The sequence below is a fragment of the Lepidochelys olivacea genome, assembly GCF_965140295.1.
Source record: "Lepidochelys olivacea isolate rLepOli2 genome assembly, chromosome: 3".
Lineage (NCBI taxonomy): Eukaryota > Metazoa > Chordata > Testudines > Cheloniidae > Lepidochelys > Lepidochelys olivacea.
The window spans coordinates 161,109,408-161,120,064 of NC_140413.1; the positions used below are offsets into that span (position 1 = coordinate 161,109,408).

Below are 10,657 nucleotides of genomic sequence, written 5' to 3' on the forward strand. Positions count from 1 at the left end.
GACTAACCAATTTATTTGAGCATAAGCTTTCGTGAGCGATGCATCCGATGAAGTGAGCTGTAGCTCACGAAAGCTTATGCTCAAATAAATTGGTTAGTCTCTAAGGTGCCACAAGTACTCCTTTTCTTTTTGTACTAGAGAATAGCAGCAGTTGCTAAACCAAATGAATGCTATTGATCAATTTGGAGATCTCTGTACTTTGTTATTTTTGCATTTTATTGAAATAACCACTAAATTTAATGTTCAACAATATTAACAACTCAGATGTCTGATTAATTCTACAACCTTATCACAGTTTTAAGGGTTTGGCGGAAAAGGAATGCATACTACTCAGACCTACAGTTAACATATGAGAAACATTACTGAGAGTCATTCAGCAGCCTCCTCATGGGAAAGGGTAACATTATGAGAACTGTTAAGTGTTTGCATATGTTGTTTTACCTTTGTTCTTTTATTGTCTTATTTCTCACCTTTTACACGTTAAGACTTTTGGGAGCTACTAATTTGACTGCCTTCTCTTTCTTCCTGGGGCCCTCTGGGCTCACCCCCTTCATTTCACTCTCTTTTGTTCCTGCTTCAGTGACTCCTGCTTCAGTGACGCTCCCACCAATCAAGGAGAGCTAGACATGCCATTCTCTGGGGAGAGAATTGTAAGGAGAGTGATCACTTTAGATAAGCTATTACCAACAGGAGAGTGTTGGTTTTAGTTTTTTTTTGTTTGTTTGTTTGTTTTTTTGGGGGCGGGGGGGAGAAAACCTGGATTTGTGCTGGAAATGGCCCACCTTGATTATCATTCACATTGTAAGGAGAGTGATCACTTTACATAAGCTATTACCAGCTGGAGAGTGGGGTGAGGGGAGAGAAAACCTTTTGTAGTGATAATCACCCATTTTTTCATGGTTTGTGTGTATAAAAATGTCTTCTGTACTTTCCACAGTATGCATCCGATGAAGTGAGCTGTAGCTCACGAAAGCTTATGCTCAAATAAATTGCTTAGTCTCTAAGGTGCCACAAGTACTCCTTTTCCTCCCCCCCTCCCCCCCCGTCCAGGCTTCCAACTCACACTCAATCATCGAGGGAACAGAAGCATAACCTTGATATTGAACTCACATTTCTTGTATTATGTAGAGCTGGCTGAAATTTAAGGGGTTTATTCGCAGATTTTGCTACTTACACATTCACTTTCCTTCTGATTTAGAATGAAAGCAAATTTACCAAAAAAACAAAGATCCCCAAAAAATTTTATTTTAGAAACATTGAAATATGGTGCTCCTGAAACAAAACATGAAATTTATTTTGTGTCAGTTTCACAGCTGCTATTCAGGCTCCCAGGGCTGTTTGCTGGAACGAGGGGAGACTGCCAGCACCCAGAGTCCCAGCTCTATCTAGCCAGGGCTCCAGGAGTTGGCAGATTTTCTGCCTAGCTGAAGACTCTGAAACCTGCCTGTGTTTCGGCAAAAGTTTAATCGAATCTGTAGTAGATTCATCAAAACATCTCTCTACAATGAATCAGCGCTTTCTGAAAAAATGTTTTGCTGGAAAATTTCTGATCAGCTCTAGTATTAAGAGAGCTTAAAAAAGACCCACTCACACCTATTACATAAGTAATGGCTGCTACTATGCTACAACAAAAACTTTAGCGTTTAAGGTAGAAATTAACAGCTAGGGGAGGAGAGGCATACCTTCAAATACAATCACAGCTCATACAGTCTTTTAATTATCACATTGCAAAATGAAAAACCAAACTTAACTCTGCTCTCATAATCACATCAAACTACAGATAAGAAACCCGAGCATCTTATTCTCCATATAGAAATAACATTTTCATCCCATCCATCAGACAGTAGAAAGATTTCATATCATTCTCTTCATATACTCTCAAAGTCCCATTATACTGTCCATATTTTACACTTATTGTATAGGACCTCACTTTCCACCTGTCCATCCACCTCCAACCAGCTCCTAGTCACCCGCCTCAGTGTAACATCATCCAGAGTCAGGATAACCTAAAGGGGATGTAGAGGTGATTATTATCCATCTCACCCCAGATTCAGCCCACTAACCCCTCCAAAACCACATAAGCACATCCAACACACAGCAAAGCTGCACAGCCAGACCAGGAACACAATTTACAACTCCATCCCTCCCCCAGCCACACAACGTATGAAGCACAGACAACAAACCCACAGTACATACCACTTACCCAGTCTCGGGGAATCCTCAGAATGGAAGAATCTCAAGGAGGTAAAGGCAGAAATGCATGTGAAAAAAAAAGTTATCAGAGCCTCCCTAGACTAGGAACAGTAACTGCCCTCCTCCCACCTTTTTTTTTTTTTTAAATACCACCACAGCAATTATATCTGCAGGAGACAGACTCAAGGACAGGGCCCTTATCAACAGCAGAATGGCTGGCAAACCTGAAGGGGAGAAAGCTTGTGACAAAATGTTTGTGGCATCATTACAGAGGACCTCTCCCCCCCAAAAAATGCAGGGAGTTGGAAGCAGTATTTAAGGACTGAGAGATTGTTGCAGTGGCAAAGGACAGCGTGGCAGTGGCCAGGGAAAGCACTGCCATGTCCAAAAACAGCATAGAAAGAGGGAGATGCAGAGGCAACTCCTGGGGACAACACAAACCCGAAATGCCCTATTGCAGCATTTAACTATTAGGGCAGTCAGCAATACAGTAGTGCAAACCAGTCCCAGCCATATTATGAAGCCCCTGAACAATACAGGCTACAAGGAACAAGAGTACACACCTCCCTGGTGTAACCCCACAGCAGTACTCCCAGGCCATTTCCCTCTGAGACCCAAGCTGAGGGCACAGAGAACAATTTGGGGCAATTAGGACCCCAGCTCATTTGAGCCCTCAATTGCCCCTTGTAACTTCAAACCTCAGCATGCCACACCAGAAAGCCCACAAACCAGAAGAGGCTGAGCAAAGACACGCACTAGCCTGTAAATGTAACCCCCTTCGTGTTGTGCCCTGCCTTGCACTGTTGCACTTGACTGTTTCGTTTCACTGAGGATATAATGAAAGGGTTCTTTGTAGTTAGATAATAGATTGCTGTTTAATATAGTGTCATAATTAAAAGCTGTTTTTCAGCTTTGTTTCAGCTGAATGTTCACTTCTGCTTGTTACATAACAGATTAATAAAAACCTTTTAAAATGTCAAACATTCATATGGAGTTGATGACAGCTCATTTTACACAGAAAATTATGTTTGTACTAATTGATAGGGCTTTACAAACACATTCAGGCAAAGACACTTGGTGCAATAGGGAGTGCTGGCTCTGTTGCACTTCCACCACCCGTAAACTACACTGAACTGAACAAAAGACTTCAAACCCCCCTCCTCTCCAGGAGTTAATAGCTGGATGTACAGCTGCACAATTCAGGCCTGAGCCTCAAAATAAGAGCAACAGGCATCCCTGATAATACTGTCCCGGCTGTTTGCATTTTGTGTTGGATGCTTTGCTGGTTGCTCAAATCACGGAGCAAGTCTCTGCAACTCAGCCTCCCACCCATCACTAAGGCTCTCCCCTTTATTATCACAAATATTGTGCAAAATACATGATGCTATAATCGCTGATGTGTTTTTCTGTTGCTTCCAACCTATTCAACAAATAGCACCAACTCCCTTTCAAACAATGCAAAACTTTAGTCTACAAGTCCAATCAGTCCTACTTCTTGTTCAGCCATTCACTCAGACAAATATGTTTGTTTACATTTCCAGAAGATAATGCTGCCTGCTACTTACTAACAATGTCACCTGAAAGTGAGAACAGGAGTTTGCATGGCACTGTTGTAGCCAGCATCGCATGATATTTACATGCCAGATGCACTAAAGATTCATATGTTCCTTGATGCTTCAACCACCATTCCAGAGTACGTGTCCATGCTGATGACAGGTTCTGCTCGATAACAATCCAAAGCAGTGCGGAGCAATGTATGTTCATTTTCATCATCTGAGTCAGATGCCACCAACAAAAGGTTGATTTTCTTTTTTGGTGATTTGGGTTCTGCAGTTTCCGCATCATAGTGTTGCTCTTTTAAGACTTCTGAAAGCATGCTTCACCTCATCCCTCTTAGATTTTGGAAGGCACTTCAGATTCTTAAGTCTTCGTTCGAGTGCTGTAGCTAACTTTAGAAATTTCACTGCAAATTTGACAAAATGCAAAGAAGATACCAATGTGAAAGTGTTCTTAAAATGAACAACATGCTGGGTCATCAACTGAGACTGCTATAACATGAAATATATGGCAGAATGTGGGTAAAACAGAGCAGGAGACATCCAATTGTTCCCCAAGGAGTTCAGTCACAAATTTACTTAATGCATTATTTTTTTAATGAGGATGGAAGCACGTCCTCTGGAACAACGGCCGAAGCATGAAGAGGCATATGAATCTTTAGCACATCTGACATGTAAATATCTTGTGACACCAGCTACAACAGTGCCATGTGAATGCCTGTTCTCACTTTCAGGTGCATTGTAATTAAGAAGTGGGCAGAATTATTTCCCATAAACAAACTTGTTTCTCTTAGCGATTGGCTGAATGAGAAGTAGGACTGAGTGGACTTGTAGATGTAAAGTTTTACATTGTTTTGTTTTTTAGTTCAGATACATAACCAAAAAAACTACATTTGTAAGTTGCACTTTCATGATAAAGAGATTGCACTACAGTACTTGTATGAGGTGAACTGAAAAATACCATTTATTGAGTTTACAAATATTTGCACTGTAAAAATGATAATCAAAAATAATACAAAGTGAGCACTGTACACTTTTTATTCTGTGTTATAACTGAAATCAATTATTTTTGAAAATGTAGAAAAACATCCAAAAATATTTAATAAATTTCAATTGTTTAACAGTGCAATTAATCATGATTTTTTTTAGTTAATTGCGTGAGTTAATTGCGATTAATTGACAGCCCTAATTTAAAGTGAAGCATGTGTATGAGTACTGTAGTCCCATTGACAGCCCAGGTGCTTAGAGTGTTAGCATTTGCTGGCCTAGTGCTTGTAGGAGTATTTTTGCCATAACTAAAGATGTTAACCTGCTTTACAACTTGTATGTAGAACAGCAGCGCAGTGTTTCAGAGAAATATGACATATACCCAAAGGCTAATATAAGATTCGCCCCGCCAAGAGTCCAGGAACAATAGGAATCCTAGCACCCTTTCCCTTCCTCTTCTCAGCAGAGAAAGGAAGGGAGAACAGCTTGTTCTTTCCATCAGGACATCATCCTTTAACAGTGCCCCCACTCCAGCTTTCATATTTGCTCCTAAGTAGCAAGCCCATGAAGTTTTTCAAGCACTGCTTTTACACGAGAAGGATGTCATGAGAAACTATTACACAAGAGCAGAGATACGATGTGTCCCAAAATGAAGTAGCTTGCCAAATTGTATACAATTTCTAATTCCTTCATGCAGCCTCTCAACCACATTGTGTCCTAGAATATAAACTGGTGGGAAAGGAGAGCAACATTTCAAAACATAACCAGCATCCAAAAGCATGTTCAAGTTTCATCAGATTTCAGAACTATCCACTTTAATATGAATATGAAAAAGACTAAATCCTTAATGTAAACACATATTTAGGAATGAATGCAAAGATCATGCCATTTCTTATGAGAGGCTTTTTAGATAAGGGACAGAAGAAAGAACCAAGGCTATTCATTTAGCACTGGTTTAAATAGAATAATAATTGCTGTGTCCTACCTCAGACCCAGGTGATTGTCAGGTAAGTTTTCCCCCCTCCCCATCACCTGACAACCACTAAGTATTCAGTACTTTGCACATACACACTAGAGGCCCCCATCACTCCCATCAGTGACTAACTTGATGCTAGAATCACTGCAAAGATAGAAATATTACTTTTCCTACAGTGAGTTTTCCTACAGCAGTGGCAGCCCCAATTAAAGTATCAGAGGCATTGCTAATGTCTTCCTGAGCTAGAATTTCAACCTGTTTGGGAAGAGGGATACAAAAGGAGGAGGAGATTAGGCAAGCGATGGGAAAATCTTATCAATGGGATACCATCCACAGAAAATCTGTCTCAGAAGTACTTCTAAATCCCTAACAAACCGAAGCACCCTAATGTTATTACTGTTGTTGAGATAGGGGAGAAAGGGAGAAGAGATCGGATAAGCCCAAGGCCACCCCTATTGCTACCCCAAGAGGCACTTGCACCTACACATGAAACAGATACTCCAGCACACACACAGTGAGGGAGCCATGAAGCCAACACAATACCACATATGCCGGTTTCAAGACACATCCACACACGTTGCTGACACGCCGTTGCTACCAGAAACACCAGGGGTTGTGTCCCGGGGACAGCGCCGGGGGACGCTCTCAAACCCATCTCGGAGCCGAACTCGCTGTCCCGGGGCTGGGCTGCCCGGCCACGGCACCGCCGCCCCCCAGACCGGCTGCCCCGACCAGGGCGGCGCAGGGACCGGAGCGGGGCACATCCCACAGCCGGGCAGCGAGTCACGCGCGGCGGAATAAAACTCCCCCCGCCCCCTCCCCGAAACAGCAGCTGGCCCCCGCCGGGGGACCGGGCGGCTCGGTGAGGCCTACGCCGGGCAGGGCTCAGGGCCAGGGGCCAGCCCGAGCCCGACCCGCCGCGGGGCAGCCGGCTCGGGCAGCCCTGGCCCCACCACGCCGGGGAGGCGAGGGCAGCCCCGCGAGACAGCCGGCCGCGAGAGAAGCCCCCAGGGTGGGAGTGCGGGGGTGACCCCCCCCCACGCCGGGCAATGCAGCGGGGGGGGGGCGTCTCGCTCTCAGCCCCGCAGGGCGGACCGGGGAGGGGTGCACCTGGCTTCTGCCCGGTGAAGGGGGGGGGCGGGGTTCTCCTTTCTCTCTCTTACCCCCGCCCCACTCCGTTGTTGTCTCTGTGCCGCAGGAAGCGTGTGAACGGCCCCGCGAGCGTCCCCAGCGCGGCGCAGTTACCATGGGACGGGCGCCCGCTCTCTCTCCGGAAGCCACCGCCGGGAAGGGGCAGGGAGAGATGCGCGGCGAGCCGCCATCTTGAGTGTGGCGCGGCGGGGGCCTCTCGCCCCCGGGCTCTGGCGGGCGCGAAGGGGTTTGGTGGCGCAGCCCGCCCGCCGGTCCTGCTCGGGGAAGGGGCCGCAGAGCCGCTCCGAGGGCCCAGCAGCGCTGACTCACAGGCCCTGAGCTCCAGGCGCCCTGGCCGGGGCGGGGGGGGATGAGGAGCCGAAGGCCGCCAGGCTGCAGCAAAGGGCCATTGGCTTATGCTCATGCTCAAATAAATCGGTTGGTCTCTAAGGTGCCACAAGTCCTCCTTTTCTTTCTGCGAATACAGACTAACAGGGCTGCTGCTCTGAAACATGTCAAGCACTAATTCATTTGAATGAGAGGGCAGAAACAGCTCAATCTGCATTTTAGCAAACACAAGCTGGAGAGAAGCCACCCCACAGAATTTTCTTCTGCTCCAGCCTCTGTCCTTACAGCTTGAATGAACTTTCCTTTGGAGGGTAATCTTCAGAAGGATCCATTTCAAAGGTTCACTGGACTATAAAAGAAAAAGGGCAAAGAGTCCCATGTTATCTTTTCACCTAAGATGACAAAGAAACTGAACACTTTAGTCTTTGAGGCGAGATCTTGACCATAGGGGCAGTCAGCTATCTTGCTGTAAGAAGTTTGTGGTAAAAATCTTACCTGATACCCAGACAATACTTGTTAAAGTTTTAGCATCAGAAAATGTATTTTTACTCGTTTATAACCCTTTCTAACTTAATTCCGTCTACATGGTATCAGTTAAAATCATATCTCCTTTGGTTAATAAGCTTGCTTTACTTTTTTCTGAATGACTCCAGTGCTGTGTTTGAATTATAAGAACAGCCATACTGGGTCAGATCAAAGGTACATCAAGCCCAGTATCCTGTCATCTTATAGTGGCCAATGGCAGGTGCCCCAAAGGGAATGAACAGACAGGGTATCATCAAGTGATCCATGCCCTGTCACCCAATCCCAGCTTCTGGCAAACAGAGGCTAGGGACATCATTTCTGCCCATCTTGGCTGATAGCCATTGATGGACCTATCTTCCCTGAATCTGTCCAGCTCCCTTTTGAACCCTGTTATAGTATTGGCCTTCACAACACCCTCTGGCAAGGAGTTCCAGAAGTTGACAGTGCGTTGTGTGAAAAAATACTTTCTTGTGTTTTAAACCTGCTATCTTTCATTTGGTGGCCCTTTGTTCTTGTATTATGAGAAGGAGTAAATAACACTTCCTTATTTACTTTATACCACTCATGATTTTATAGACCTCTATCATATCCCCCCTTAGTCACCTCTTTTCCAAGCTGAAAAGTCCTACTCTTATTAATCTCTCCTCATACAAAAGCTGTTCTATACCCCTAATGATTTTTGTTGCCCTTTTCTGACCCTTTTCCAATTCCAATATATCTTTTTTGATGTGAGGCCACTTAAAATGATAACGCTGGGCATTTTGTCTCTTCAGAGGACCAAATAAACTATTATTCCTCTGCATGGTCCAAGAAAGGGCTGGAAACTGCAAACCACACAGTTTTGTGAAAATGAAAGACTGGGGCACGTTGTGGTCCTCTTGCCAGGTGTAACGAAAGCTGGTGGATACTGGAGTGTGGCTGGAGTGTAACAAGGAGTCTGCCAGAATCAGAGTTGCTAAACCACAGCTGGTTAACACAGAGACACTCAGTGCTTGCTTGTCTACTGGTGTTCAGGCTGTGAGCTACAGCAGCAGAGCATTTATGGCACCCAGGGCTACAGGCAGTAACACAATCACTTACTGGGGTGGATTGCACCCCACAATGTGACTATACATATCCCTGCAAGGAGAGTCTCCAGAAACAAGAGTTTTTTTTATCAGAGTTCTTTAATTGTTAGTTTCCCCAAGAGCTCTTCCTTCTTGATTGCTTTTTGAGTTTGGGCACTAGAGGAGAAGGAGATTAGGATTATCTGAAGGACAGCAGGGTAGTCCGCTGGTTAGAAGAGGTAAGGAAGCCGGACTCTCAAGTTCATTTACTCTGATCATAGGGAAGTCAACTAAACTCTTTTTGCTTCTGTTTCCCAAACAGTAAAATGGGGCCTCATAGAAATCCTGTGAGGATTAATACATTCAACACAGGTTTGCAAGGCTCTTTGAGATCCCTCAATGAAGGGTGCTACATATAGTATTGGTGATCTCTCCCACTGCCTCCCAGCCACCCCCTCCTGGCCTGGGGTCACCCAACAGGCAGCCTGCCTCACTTCCAAGGGACTTTTTAGCAAATTCCACACCCTTTTTTCCACTCACGACATCCCTTCTTGGGTCTGTGTTTATTCAGATAAAATATACTCAAATAAAATTCAAATAGCTGAAACACAATCCATTCATTTTATCTTCTTGTCAGATCACTCCCCAGCCTTTCCCACCTGTAGCCTCAGCCCCACATCCCAGGACTCTCTGCTGGAGCCTGATCACTCTTAGCGGTCTCTGATCATTATACTCCCAGGCCTTCCCTGCTTTAGTAGGCTACTCCCAGACCCTACTTGGCTGAGTTCAGCTTCCTGGCCCAAACCCAGTCAGGGTTTCCCACTGGAGCCTCCTACTCACTAGGTTCTAGCCTCAAAACTTCATTGACATCAGGATCTTTGCAACAGGAGCCTTTCTCTTTCTTTACGATTTCCTGCTGATCGATATAGGAAACCACCTGATCCAACCCAGGTGAGCCTTTTGAGTAATCAGGGTTGGCTAGCCCCAGTACCTCCAGCCTTTAAGAGTTGAGCTACCCTGTTACAGTGTTGTTCAACAGTATTGTTGACTTTGCTGATGGTGTTTCTCTTCTTTGCACTCACTGACATACTACGCTGATCAGTTATTTCAAGACTGCATGTGCCTGAGATAATTCAGTCTGGGTAACAAGTTTTTCATAGTGCTCACACTTACCGTAAAGATAGCAGATACCACTGGATATGTGTCGCCATGTCAATTTACAAAGAACAGTGGACTTTGAGGGGCTTTAGACATTTCAAGTGAAATGGGAAGAGGGGTGTGGGGCTGTGTTCTTTATTGGCTTTTGGAGGCTGGTAATCGGGTAGTTATTCTAACTAAAGGGTCTCTTTAGTTAGACAGCATCCCAGCAACACTAGGAAGGACAGCAACATTTACAGAAGTAATAATACTAGTTTCTAAACCAAGATAGTGTAAGTAGGACACCTAGGAGTACACTTTTTTAGACTTGTTTCATGGATCTAAACTGGTGATTTATGGGCTTAAATGGGTGAATAAACTAGAAGAAACCATTGCTATAATTTTCTGCAATAGACACTCAAGTGCAGTGCAGTCCAAACTACATCTATCAAAAAGTAAGGCATGCAAGACATGGTTTGTATGCTGAGCACGTAATTGACATTTTCTGTCATTTAATCTTAGGAGCAATTGCTGTAACCAGATGCCACAGTTCAGTCAGTTATTGGTTATATTCATGTAATTGTCTGACAGCTATACAAACAAAGATCTGGAAAAAGGTTTCTTTAGATTCTGGACTGCAAGTCTGAAACAAGAGCTGAATTTTCCTTGGCCAAAAGGCCAGTGTAAATCCAAAAATATTGTCAATTTATATTTTGAGATGCTGGAAAGAGAGATGGTGCAATTATGCAGCCCATAGA

The 10,657-nt window shown here is 44.5% G+C and overlaps 1 protein-coding gene across 7 annotated transcripts in view; it reads right to left on the reverse strand.

The window, feature by feature from the left end:
* DISP1 (dispatched RND transporter family member 1) overlaps nt 1-7,159 on the reverse strand; it is a 161,350-nt gene extending 154,191 nt beyond the window's left edge. The window contains exons 1-2 of one of the 7 annotated variants that reach the window (XM_084623987.1): nt 6,876-6,998; nt 471-636 (exon numbers count right to left, since the gene is read on the reverse strand). The gene's annotated coding sequence lies outside the window, so the exon portion shown is untranslated. Of the gene's footprint in view, nt 1-470; nt 637-1,930; nt 2,157-2,203; nt 2,229-6,875 lie in introns of those variants that run through there. The other 6 variants (XM_084623986.1, XM_084623984.1, XM_084623992.1 and 3 more) reach the window with 6 other exon arrangements.
* Between the last annotated feature and the right edge of the window lie 3,498 nt (nt 7,160-10,657).